Below are 12,689 nucleotides of genomic sequence, written 5' to 3'. Positions count from 1 at the left end.
CCACCTTCTCCTTCCCGCTCCACTTCCAATGCTACCTTACCATCTCTTCTCCCACAGCAAAGATAATGACAAAAGTTGTGTTTTTACTTTTTAGCAATCTTATTTCCCCATCCTGTAGTCCAAATAGCATGAATGGGGTTGGGGTAGGAGAGACAGCATATATTTTTGGTTTTGAGTTTCCAAAATTGGTTTATGACATAGCAGAAGCAGACTCTTGATGAAAGAAAGAAAAACAAACAACAAACATTTTTGGGGGTTATGAAGATATGGAAAGAGTGCCCCATGGGGCAACTTGGAAAGAGGCAAGAGGGACAGTTTAAAGGGAGTGCCTGTCCCAGGACTTCCCACGGGGCTCAGCTCACCAGTATTCTATTTTATGTTTCTTACCCCCTTCTTTAGGGGAACCCTGTTTTCAATTTTTATGTATTTTCATTTTTAACTTTGTTGCACTTTGGCAACAAAATTTACCTTTGTTTGGGAGGATTTACAGCTTAAGATTAGCATTATAATGAAGTTCTACTTATCTTTTTTTAATTTCTGAATGAAGTGCTTTTCATGTTTACACCAGACAAACATTTTTATAATAAAAAAAACCCTTCAATAGCCCTTTAAGGGCATTCCCCACAGCCTCCATGTGGGGCACCCTGCGTCCTGGGGGAGGGGAGGTTCCAGGTTCCGCCCTTTCCCCTTGCCATCCTCTCTCTGTGGCCTGTGAGCGAACCTGTGGTCTCAGCAGAGGGCAAGTCCAGGCAGCCTGAGGCCTCTTCGGCGCCATCTGCCCAGCATTGCAGTCTTTAGGGTTCTGTTGTGAGTGAGAGGGAAGGAACTACCCTTCCTCAGCATCCTGCTGGTCACACCTTAGGGCTAGAGATTTTTAGGGGCTGCTGGATTGAACAGAGCTAGAAATCATCCCAGGAGGAAAGACATCAGTCTGCATCCACTTCTTAAACCTTCAAGAAGGAGCTAGATGTCCAAAGAGCAGCTTTCCCACCACTTGGATAAGAGGAAATGGTTTGCATGGTGAGTGGGAGGTAAATGCCTGGAGGTAATTGCGTCTGGATGCAGAGCTGAGGACCAGAGAGTAGCCTCATTGTCCACTGCCCTCTCTCTCTGGATTGACATAGGAAGACCACAGCTGTCTCCACACCAGAAATACCAGGTGAGTTGGCAGGGGGAGAGAGGGGAGTGTCTTCAAGGAGACAAGGCTGTTTTCACCTTCCCACAATGTGGTTCAGACACCCCTAAAAGCCTGGAGTCCAACATGGCACCAAGGGGTAAGTTCAAAGGCACAGAAGGAGGATTCTACACAGCCAAGCCCGGTGCATTCCCAAGTCTCGGCTTTTTCGGTGTGGACCGTTGAAATACACCTGAGAGTTCCCAGACACTTGGAAAAACTATGAGTCACAGAAGTGGCCGAAAGGGGTTCTGTTCACTTGGGGTTCTTGGGCAGAGAATACAGACTGCACAGACTTTTCAGGAAGGGGAGACCAAGGAACAAAAGGGAAGAGACCCTCAGCAGAAAACCAGCAGGATCAGAGGTGCCCAGGAAAAAGCAGATGTCCTTTCCTCACGTCATGTTAACCTACCAGGAACTTAGAGGAAGCAAAAGGAGGGGGAGGAAAGTTCTGCTTGGACTGAATTTTAGACGAGAATAAAACAGAAGTGAACGTTGTAGAAATAACAACATTAAGTCTTCCAGAAATAGGGATTAGAGGTCAAGTTCTGTTTTAGAGGAAACCAAGTTACAGCTTTGCGCATTCAAATTTGTGGACTACTGTTACTTATGAAATTCATACCTTTTTTACTGATACAGAAGAACAAGGAAACTTATTAACAGCTCATGGCAGGGCCAGACAAATCACACCACCAATATAAATTATCTTCTTCCTCAATACTTCTTTGAAAAGTTCATGGCAAAGTTATATACAAAGATGGTGATAAGTGACCTACTCAAACATTTCACAATAAGAAACCAGATTGATTGATTAATTAAGCCGAAGGCCATGGCTGGTCCTCCTCATAGTAAATTTTTGGTACAAGTGAATGATTCATAGCTATTTCTAATGGAGTTAATGAGTATTTGAAACTAAACAACTGCTGGGCACAAACCAGCAGTGGCAAGTAGGTTTGTATCACATGTCTATTGTCTGGATTTGCTGTAGGGAGTTTGTAGGGTACAGTACTTAGAACAAGGATTCTGGAATCAGGGAGCCCGAGTTTCAACTCACTCCACACCGATGAGCACAGTACCATGTGTGAATCTCAGAGGCATTGATTATGATGAGTGAAAGAAGTGGGACTCAAAAGACCACACACTTTTGATCTCGTTTATATGACATCACATTTATGATTCCATTTATATGACATTCTGGAAAAGGCCAAATTGGAGGCACCAGAAAAAATCAGTGGGTGTGGGACCTGCAGGTGGGAGCGTAAAGGGTAAACTAGGAAGGGGTCTGAGGAGTTTGCAGGGGTGTAAGTTGCAGAATGTTCTCTATCGTGGTTGTGGTGGTGGATACACCACGGTCTACATTTGTCAAGACCCATGGAGATGTACATTGAAAACACAATAATAAAAACAATAATAAAAAGATAAATGAATGTTTTAGTCCCATTTTTACCACTTAAAGGCTAGTTTGATCTTGAGTCTAGAATGATCTTGTTTTGGTGACTACTTTTCTCTGTGTTTCAGTTTCTTTACTGAAAAAGAGAAATAACAGCACATCAGCATAGGATGGAAGATTAAGTGCGTGAATGCGAATAGTGACTTGGAGCAGAGTCCGGCCCCCAGAAGGCCTCGGTAAGTGAGAGTTGTGGTCGTCATCACTGTCCTGTGTATGTAGTGCTCCACCCACATCCCATGCCTGCCCCTGCACCTAACGCACCCATCCTCTGATTACTGGAGATTGGGGCCGCCATCCCCTCCCAGCTGCATTCCTCATTAGGGCTTTCCTTTGGGTACAGGATGCATCAGCCAGACATTGGCTCTGGGTGGCTCCTAGGAAGGGATGTAACCTTGGGCTGATGTGGGGCTACAAAGACCCAGTCCCCTTGCCAAAATAGGGGGCAACTTTGAAGGGCCACCCCAGCTCCAGAACTTCCTGTAGGATCAGGTCCGGTCTCAATCACAACCACACTGTGAGTCAATTACTGCTCTCCTGTGACATCCTCATGGGCAGTGGAGAGAGTAAGTAGGCAGACCCTGGAGCCAGCACACCTGGGTTCACGTTCTGGCTTGGTTGTGGCCAAATGATTTTGCAAGTCACTTAACCCTACTGTGCCACCCTTTCTTTATGGGATTCCAACAATATGAAATAAGCAATGACTGTAAGAACACTTCAAATGGTATCTGGTATACAGAGAACCTTATGAATTAGCTGCTATTATTACCAGTCCACAGTGATCTAGCTTTCTTTTGACATTTCACAATATTCATCTGGCATTTGTCACTTAGCTTATCTCACAATATAATTCTATTTTAACGTCTATTTTTGTTTTTGCTGTTGGTTCATCTCAGCTAGAAGTGAGTATTAGTCCCATTCCTTTCAGTTTACAAAATAGAGATTCAGAGGCACTAAAAGATTAGGATTAGCTCAAGAGGACTGCCAGACAATGACCTGCCAGTTTGTTTTCACAACTTGGGCTTTTCTCATTACACTACACCAGTTTATAAGGGACTGTTGGAAAACCTGCTCCGTATGCATATTTATTTATTTAAATGTATTTTGTATGGAGAAGATAGTTCTTAGTAAGGAGACAATTAAGTACAACTTGCAAGAACATCAAAAAGTGACAGTGCAAACCTCTCCCTACCACCACCACCGTTCTCATTTCCAAGTGGTGAGTTGTCTGGCCTTTGAATATTTTCAGTGATAAAGAATTACAGCTTCCTGAGGCAGCTTGGTTTGTGAGGCTCTCTTGATCAGAAAGGGGACATATTAAGCCATACTTCCTAAATTCTACTTTCCCTCATTAGTCCTCATTTGCTTGGGGAGCCACACCAAATAAAATACACCCTTCATCCACATACTAGCCTTGCAAATATTTGAAAGCAGTTATTATACCCTATTCTTGCTTCCAAGCAAAAAACAGCAGATGTCTTCAACCAATCCTCCCAGCACAAAGATTTTAGTCCCGGCCCCCATCCTGTGAATATTTTTCTAGACACACTCCAGTTTGCAAGCATCCTGAAATACAATACCTGAATCCAAACATGGATTCTTACCTCTGAATGGAGTAAGTCAGGAAAAAATAAAAAGCACCCTCTTTGATATAAACACTCTGCTTTATTTAATTCAGCCTAGGAATACCACCTTTTGTGGAAGTCATGGCATCCTGATGACTTACGTGCAACTTATTTTCAACTAGATTCATCAAATATTTATTCCAAATCTCTTCCCCACTCCAACCCTGTCTTATAATTGTCTGGTTATCCACTTATGGTTATTCATTTAAATTTTGTTTGGGCAAATAAAGCCCATTATATCAATATGTGAGGAGCATTTGGTCAACTAAACGTCACTTAAAATATTAACTCCTTCCAACATCCAGCCCATTTGGAGATCCCATCAGCATTTCCTTGAAGTCCACCTCCAAAATATTCATGAAAATAATGACCTACAAAGGGCAAAGACCTGCGGCCTCCCTCAAACATGCCTTTGTCCTCTTATTCAGGCCCCTTTGGAGTTCTGGCATATCACCAGTTGCAAAGAATTCTACCCACAACACCATGATACAATTGTAATTTTTCCATATCAGTCTCAAAGATACCATGAGGGCCAAAATCTCGATATGCTACATTTCTGTCACTCCCATTATCTCCTGGTCTACTAACCCTATTCTCTTTTTCATGAATACTTCCAGCTCAAAGATAAAAGATATTGGGCATTACTCTAAAGAGCATACTAGGACTTCGGGTATCTTCTTCAGACCAGCCTGAGCACTGCCCAGACAGAAGACATGGTCTGTGCACCGAGGCAAAGGAGATCAGGACATATTTTAAAAACGGAAATTAAGCCTACATGCTATGAGGAAAAAGAACAAGGGGAGGAAGAGTGGAGAGGCTGGAGAGAGACAAGAGGGACTAGACCTTGTTAGGGAATGTAGACTTCATCCTGATGACCATGGGGAGCCATGGACTGATGTTAAACAAGTGATAGACATGATCTGATTTGCATTTCACAAAGATCACAGGCAAAAGCTATTCTGGATACTCCTGCTTTGATAAAGAAGTGAGAATAGTTCACCTCTACAATCCCATCCAATGCAGAGAGCCTGCTGTCCTACTACTTAGCTAATCAAGAAATCCAAAGGAAAGTATCACCTTCTGACAGGATTTGCACTTTCCCTTTCCTCACACAATTCTGTAGATAAGTTATTCTCATGGTGTATGTCTCGGCGTGGGTGAGTAATAGCTAACATCATAAGATCCCAGCACCAGCCCTCGCACGGCACAGTTAGGATAGGGTCTCACTGTCACTGACTCTTCATGAACAGCAAGCCAGGCTGGTAAGACCTGAAACAGTCAGTGAGCCTAATTTCTAAGCTGTGAAGCACACAAACACCCAGCTACCCATATTGAAAGAATCAAGGAATTGACAGAAATTTGACATTGATTTCATTAAAATTTCATTTTTACCAGGTTTCATGCTGTAAAAAAAAAATCCCAGATGATTAGGTGGTAAATTTAGGATTTCTTATGTCTGTTGTTAAGAAAAAATGCCCATAATATGTAAATAAGAATAAAAGGATAGCTGCACATTCTTTCAATGTCATACTGAAGAATTGTTTAACAGGCCCATTAGAGTTTCCAAGAATAATCTGTTGTTGCCTAATTTTTCTATTTAAAATGTAAATTAAGAACTCAGATTCTGTGAAGTTCCACGTTAACTTGTAGCTCTGTCTGGTGCAGAGATAATATCTTCTTTCGAAAGGAAACAACAATCCCAAATTCCATTACTTACTGTACTGTTGGACATCAATGTGTTTTGTTTCTAATGGAGCAACCTAATATAACATGCCTTGATTAAATTTCCTACAAACATCCAGGTCTTCAAATGCCCTTTGAACCAGCTTTATAATCTTCCTGTTTTCCTCATTAATTAATATGTTGAATAATGTCTTTGACTCATGTTCATTCTACATTTGTATAAGAGTCATGTTCTCACTTTTTGAAAATTACACTTTGACATTCTAGGCACTAAATAGCTAAGACATTCGCCACTGTACCCTGTCCTGTTGCTGAATTTTAAGGTTTGATCCTTAAGAGCAACTTTATTTTTCTTTTTTCTCCTCTCTTTCTTTGACTTATGATGCTGATATCAAGTAAAGCAGGGCTGGGATGACTTGTAGATCTTTATTCCAGGCATCTTAGAAAGTAGCAATATACGTGAAAGAATATTTATACCTGGGGAGGAAAAACATATATATACATACACAAATTTACCCATTCAGCAACTTCCCTAATCCATTTTTACTGCTTAAAACTGCTCCATGACAGAAACGTCTTTCAAGTTGTAGGGGATTCTTATACATTTCCTGGACGCGCATTCAGCAGAGCCCTGATTCAAGGAGTGCAGGCTCCCCCAATCCTTTTTGGAATGAGGTAGGACTGAAGTCATTAAGTAAATAAATGAAGTCATAGAAAATGAGAAAGGTAAAAGCTGCTTTTCCCCACAATTTGAATGCTCTTCAGACACTTCATTTAATAAATGCCAGGCAGCGATTCTCTTTCCAATCCCTTCCTTGCTGGAGCCCACCCCAGGGCTGAGAGCTGGCCGAGCCCCTCTTGCACCCCGCACCAGCCCCTGCCCAGCCATCGCACGCCACCCTCCCAGCCAGGCCACGGATCCATGGGCCCTGTCACAGGGACTCAGACAACTGCTAGAGAAGAACAAAAAGCCTTCTGGATTCGTCTAGAGCTGGAGCTGTGGGAGGCCTAGGAGCACCTGCTAGAGATATTTTCAGAAACCAAGTTAATACAAAAGACTCATGCTGTAATGTTAAGGCCAGCCTTTGCACATCCTGTGTTGGAGAACCGATCTTTTTGCCATAACGTACCTTGATGGCTCAGTTGTCAGATCCCGTAAGAGCCAGAAAAAAAGTGTAGCACAGTATGCATTGGTTGAATGGCTTTGAGACAGAAAGTGCTTTGGTTTAAAAGACACTTGAATTTATGCTTACAGCCCAAGCAATCTCAAATTTGGATTATTAAAACCGATATTGTATTTTTAAAAGCCACAAAAACTCAGATTTCAGACTTTAAGGAGACCATTGATTGCTTCAAAGCAATTCAGCAGGAGCACCTACGCTCTTCTGGGCTGAGCCTGCACCCACAGGAACCAGCCCTCCTGGTGAGGGAGGAGGCAGGCGCAGGAGAGAGAAGCTAACCTTTTCCTTGCCCTGGGGAACAGCCTCATTTCAGCTGAAACCCAGGATGGGCCCAAAACAGTGAGGACCCCGCAGGCCGTCCTCCAGTCCTGTTATCCCACGGCCCTTCAGCCCACTTGGTTGGAAAGCTGCAGCAAAGGGATCCTTCTCTCTAGAGGCAGCTCATCCTTCCTATTGGCAAAAAGGAAAGGAGCAGAAGGTGTGGGCAAAACAGCATGTACATCCACACATCTTGAAGACACTGGTCGAAAAGGGGTCATTCATTTCCTGTGGAGGAGGACAAAGAAAGTAAATTGTGCACTCGGAGTTACAGTGCACAATTAGAAGGTAATTTGGGTCAGGATCTATAATAAGCCTAAGAGGAGGGTGACGGGGTGGGGGGGAAGGACTGTTCTCGAGATGCAAAAAGAGGGACGATTTTGTAAATTCAGTGTTTATTAAGCACTTCTGTGTGCTAGGAGCACAGAAAACAAAACTTGGTCCCACCTCAATGGGACCAATACATCAGCAAACAGGAACTGCAAAAATCTTAACAAGTCCTATGCAAAACTGCACTTGAAAATTCTTGACGAAAGGACTAGGCTTTGTTCCAGGGTTGGAACTGATCAAACTTTGGTGAGTCCCTTGTGAAGCAGTTAGTTGTCTGACATTCAGCATCATATTCTATGAAGAAGTAAAAAATCTAAACACTAGATTCTTCTTCAGCCTAGAGAAATGCCCAACAATGAAAACCTGAGAAACTGAGATCAGCTAACAGATCATGAGATTCATGTCTCCTGTTTAAACTAAATCCCAGATACATGCTTCTAGAAGAGGTTTTTCTCTCTCTCTCTCACTGTCTCTCACTCTAGCGTACTTTCTTTCCTCACCTTCTTCCCAGCCCCCCCCCTTTGCTATTGGTTTATAGGTCTAGTTGCATGAATTAAATGCATATGTGATGTAATTACCTAACCTCACTTTAAAGAGTATGATAAGTGCTATGACAATAACAGTGTAATCAAAATATTGCAGAAAATTGTTTTAATGTGATGTCAAGGAGTTAATCTGCTCAGGATTCATAGTTTTAGATCATCTTAATTCCAAAGAAACATAATGCTTCAGAATGACTAAGCATCTTCCTAACTCATGCAGTGCCAGGGAGGTTGTCATGGTGGAGTGGGCGTTCCAGCCCTCCTACCCCATACTTCTGGGTTTGAACCCTGTGCCAGCTTGAAAGAATTATGTGCCATGGAAAAGCCACATCTTAATCCTAATACATTTTGTGGAAGCAGTCGTTTCTTTTAATCCCTATTCAGTACTCTAGGTTGAGGGCTTGATTAGATTATCTCCACAGAGATGTGACTTGCCCAACTGTGGATATTAACCTTTGCTTAGAGGGAGATGAGACTCCATCCATTCCAACTGGGTCTTCATTAGTTTACGAATCCTTTAAAAGCAGAAGCATTTTGGAGAAAGCTTCAGAACGACGAGAAAGCCATGAGAGTGACATAGCCACAAGAGGAGAGAGCCCACACAGCCAGAGACCTTTGGAGATGAAGAAGGAAAACACCCCCGGGGGAGTTTCATGAAACAAGAAGCCTGGAGAGAAAGCTAGCAGATGTTGCCATGTTCACCACATGCCTCTCCAGTTGAGAGAGAAACCCTGAACTTCATCAGCCTTCTTGAGCCAAGGTATCTTTCTCTGGATGCCTTAGGTTGGACATTTCTACAAACTTGCTTTAACTGGGATATTTTCAGGCCTTAGATCTGTGAACATGCAACTTAATAAACTCCCCTTTTTAAAAGCCAGTCCATTTCTGGTATATTACATTCTGGCAGCTAGAAAACTAGAACAGACCCCCAACTCCAAGCAGTTGCAGTACTCTGTAGGATCATCATCATCTTGTGATGGGAATTCTAGAATGATGAGTCTTCATTTGTTATAATGGCATATTTGGGGGGAAAAAATGTTCATTTTAAAAACCCATTCAGGAAAAATATATATATATATATTCAAGATAATTCTAAAGATTGGGTGCTTTTGATCTTCTTGACATGCAATCCACAGTGTTGTTCAAATCCTGAGAAGGGAGACAAAAATTCTGCCTGAAGCATAAGGGAAGGCTTCACAAGGTAGGCAATCTTTGAACGCAACATTGAAGGAATGGGGTGGGGTGGACTCCAGGATGCTGGTACAGCAGATCACTACCAGTGGCAGAAGGGATGTAGCAAAAGCACAGCTCTATCACAAAAAGCCTGCCTTGACCATCCTCCGTTCTCCTGGTTCTCACCACTCTCCTGGTCTTTAATCCCTCTATCCCTGGCAGAAGCGTGTATCTTGGTTTCATTGCTACATGTCCAATACTCACAGCAGACCTGCTCCAGCAGGAGATACCCAGGCTACACGCAGTCTGGCATTTCAGGGTCTTGTTCAATTAGAAAACAGTAAAACAATTTGTGCTATTTCAGACAGCTGTTTTACCTGGCAAACAGTAAAACTATGGACATAAGTATTTTAGCTAAAATGTTAAAATGGAAGAAATCTCAATCAATGCCTTCGCCTCCTTCTTCAAGCTTTCCCCAAACTGCTCTCTGCCAAAATAATCTTTTCTCTCTGTGTTCTTTAGCACTTGGCTTTCTAATACAGCACTAAAACATATATTATACTTATTCATGGTGTTTCAACTCTTGTTTGTCTCCCCTATTGGATTATAAATTCCCTTTGGCAGCAGGGACAGATTTCCATTCATCTTCCACTAAACTGAATCAACCTTTTCACACATAGAATCTTTCTGGGGAAAAGTGGACAAGAAAGAATGAGGAGATTTGTTGTTTTTAATAATAAGTGATGACATGATGAAAATATTGGCTTCAGAGACTTATTCCTTCAGTAACTTTGTACTGCCCATGTTTTAAGTATCCCTTATTTTCATTATCATTTTTATTTTCAGAGATACGTCTTGGTAAAAATGGAAAGGTTCACTACACCAGTTGTAGAACCTGCTCAAAAAGCTTGGCTCCATTTTCTGATTTTTTAAGTCATTTTTTTCTTGGCGAAAACTGACAGGAGTGATTGTTAAAGGAAAATACAAAAACTGTTTTTTCTGTACAGCAAAATATGCTGAGCTTTATTATGTGTTATACCTCAGCATATTTCTCACCTAAATAGGAAGAATGGGTTAGTCTTTCTTCTTAGCATCCATTTTTATCTCTTTAAATGTTGCTCTTACTTGCTTAATCAGTGTCTCTACATTTAAATTGTCTAGATAAAGGCTGATTCCAGAAGAGTGACCATATACCCCTTTCTCAGCAAAACCATTTTCTGAAACCAGGGACTTTTCCTAGATCAATAAAGTCTTCCAGAAATTCATGGCCCCTAGTATGAGAAGCCCATCTTGGAAATTGGCTGGCATATATTATTAATATAGAAAAAAAAGTAAAGCTATAAATTGCAGTTCTGACAAGGATGAAATTATTCTGGCATTCTCATTCATTGTTGGTGGCAGACATAACAGAGTCAATTCTTTGGAAAGGAAATGTCAGAATAAGGGCTATAAAAATGCCCAATATAGCTGTATACGCTGTTTCTCAGATGTAAAATTAAGTCACTGAAGTCAGATTTTACCATGGTGAATTCTGGCTCCATCAAGCCAAAGTAACCTTTTATTGAATGCTTACAGTATAATTATGTGGAGAGAAGTGAAGAAGATAAGTTACTTAACCTACTAGATAATGATAAAGTGTTCAAATGTTATTTATTAGTAGTCTGCATTGTTTACATTCAGCCTCATTTTCAAAAGGATACAAGGTTGCTTTCAGAGATATGTAAACGATAAAAGACTTTTTAAAAATGAATAAGTAGAGGGAGGGCCACAGGGGCTTAGTGGCAGAGTTCTCGCCTGCCGTGCCAGAAACCCGGGTTCGATTCCTGTTGTCAGCCCATGTAAAAAAAAAAAGAAGAAGAAGAAGAATAGAGTGTAGGGGCTTTAGGCAACCAAGATGGTGGTGTAAGATGCTCCAGATTGCCACCCCCCACAGAATCTTTGAAAAACAAGCAAAAACTGTCAGAGCTACCTTCCTCAAAATTCCAGAAAACAGTTAAAAGTTTACAGAAACTGGATGAATGACAAATCAAGAAAACACAGCTTTGAAAATGACAGTTGTTGCAGTGACATGCTACCCTTCTCTCACCCCACAACCCTTGGTCTGCACTTCCCTTGCGGGTCCCTGCCCCCCGCACACCCTATGTGCATACTGGGGCGTCTTGTGCTGGTGCCAGGCCATCAGATGGTAGCCTGAAACATGAAACCAGAAAACTCTTCTCTGGTTCCCTCCCCGCCCCACCCCCAGTGGAAGGGATTCTGCAGGCAGAAGCAGTGTAAGAGACAATTAAGTCAAAGCCGGCTGAGGCAAAAGACTGCCTGCTTTTAGTCACAATAGAACACCCTGGAGGGGAGAAAGTCTATTTGATAAGGGTTAGAAGCGACATTCAAATGCCTGTAAATGGGGGAATTCTTAAGGGTATGAGTAAACACAGTCCCAGGACAAGATGCAGGGTCAAAAAAGACAGAGAAGACTCTGCACTTCCCATTAGCTTGGAGCGTATATTCTTGATGAGAGGGAGAGCACCAGACAGCACAGAGCCAATTTGCAAAGATGTTGAAATTTATTTTTTTGCTTTTTTCCTCTCTTTTTTGTTAGCTCCTAGCATTCAAGGAAATCTCTGTCATATCACTAACACAATACAAACTTCAGAAACAGATACCTCAGGGACAAAATTGCACAGTTAACACTTTTAAAAATGTACAGTGCACAAAAAGAGGATGCAAGACAAACTAAGAGGAAATGATGGCCCAACCTAAAGAACAGGAAAAGTTCAGAAACCATCAATGGCCAAACCCGACGTAGACCTACCCTATGTGGGCCATGACTCCCCAGGGAGGTAAATCTCCTTAACAACAAGAGACAGAGCTTCCTAAATGAGCCAGGACCCAGCATTGTGGGATCGCCATCTTGACCAAAAGTAGAAAGAGAGAAATGAGACAAAATAAAGTTTCAGTGGCTGAGAGATTTCAAACAAAGTCAAGAGGTTATCCTGGAGGTTGTTCTTATGCGTTATATAGATATCCCTTTTTAGTTTACGCTGTGTTGGAGTGGCTGGAGGGAAGTACCTGAAATGGTTGAGTGGTGTTCCAGTAGCCTTGATCTTGAGGATGATTGTATAATGATATAGCATTTACAGTGCGACTATGGGATTGTGAAAACCTTGTTTGGATGCTCCTTTTATCCAGGGTTAGACAGATGAGTAAAAAATATGGATA

General features: G+C 41.9%; 1 long non-coding RNA gene across 2 annotated transcripts in view; it reads left to right on the top strand.

Moving 5' to 3' along the window:
* LOC143682526 (uncharacterized) overlaps positions 1-12,689 on the top strand; it is a 45,910-nt gene that overhangs the window by 26,673 nt on the left and 6,548 nt on the right. The window contains exons 3-4 of one of the 2 annotated variants that reach the window (XR_013175172.1): positions 2,693-2,800; positions 4,864-6,057. This is a non-coding gene — a long non-coding RNA (uncharacterized LOC143682526). Of the gene's footprint in view, positions 1-2,692; positions 2,801-4,863; positions 6,058-12,689 lie in introns of those variants that run through there. The other variant, XR_013175173.1, reaches the window with a different exon arrangement.

Source organism: Tamandua tetradactyla, chromosome 5 (genome assembly GCF_023851605.1).
Source record: "Tamandua tetradactyla isolate mTamTet1 chromosome 5, mTamTet1.pri, whole genome shotgun sequence".
NCBI classification, from domain to species: domain Eukaryota; kingdom Metazoa; phylum Chordata; class Mammalia; order Pilosa; family Myrmecophagidae; genus Tamandua; species Tamandua tetradactyla.
Note: the sequence above shows the minus strand (reverse complement) of the source record. Positions and strands in the feature narration are given on the sequence as shown.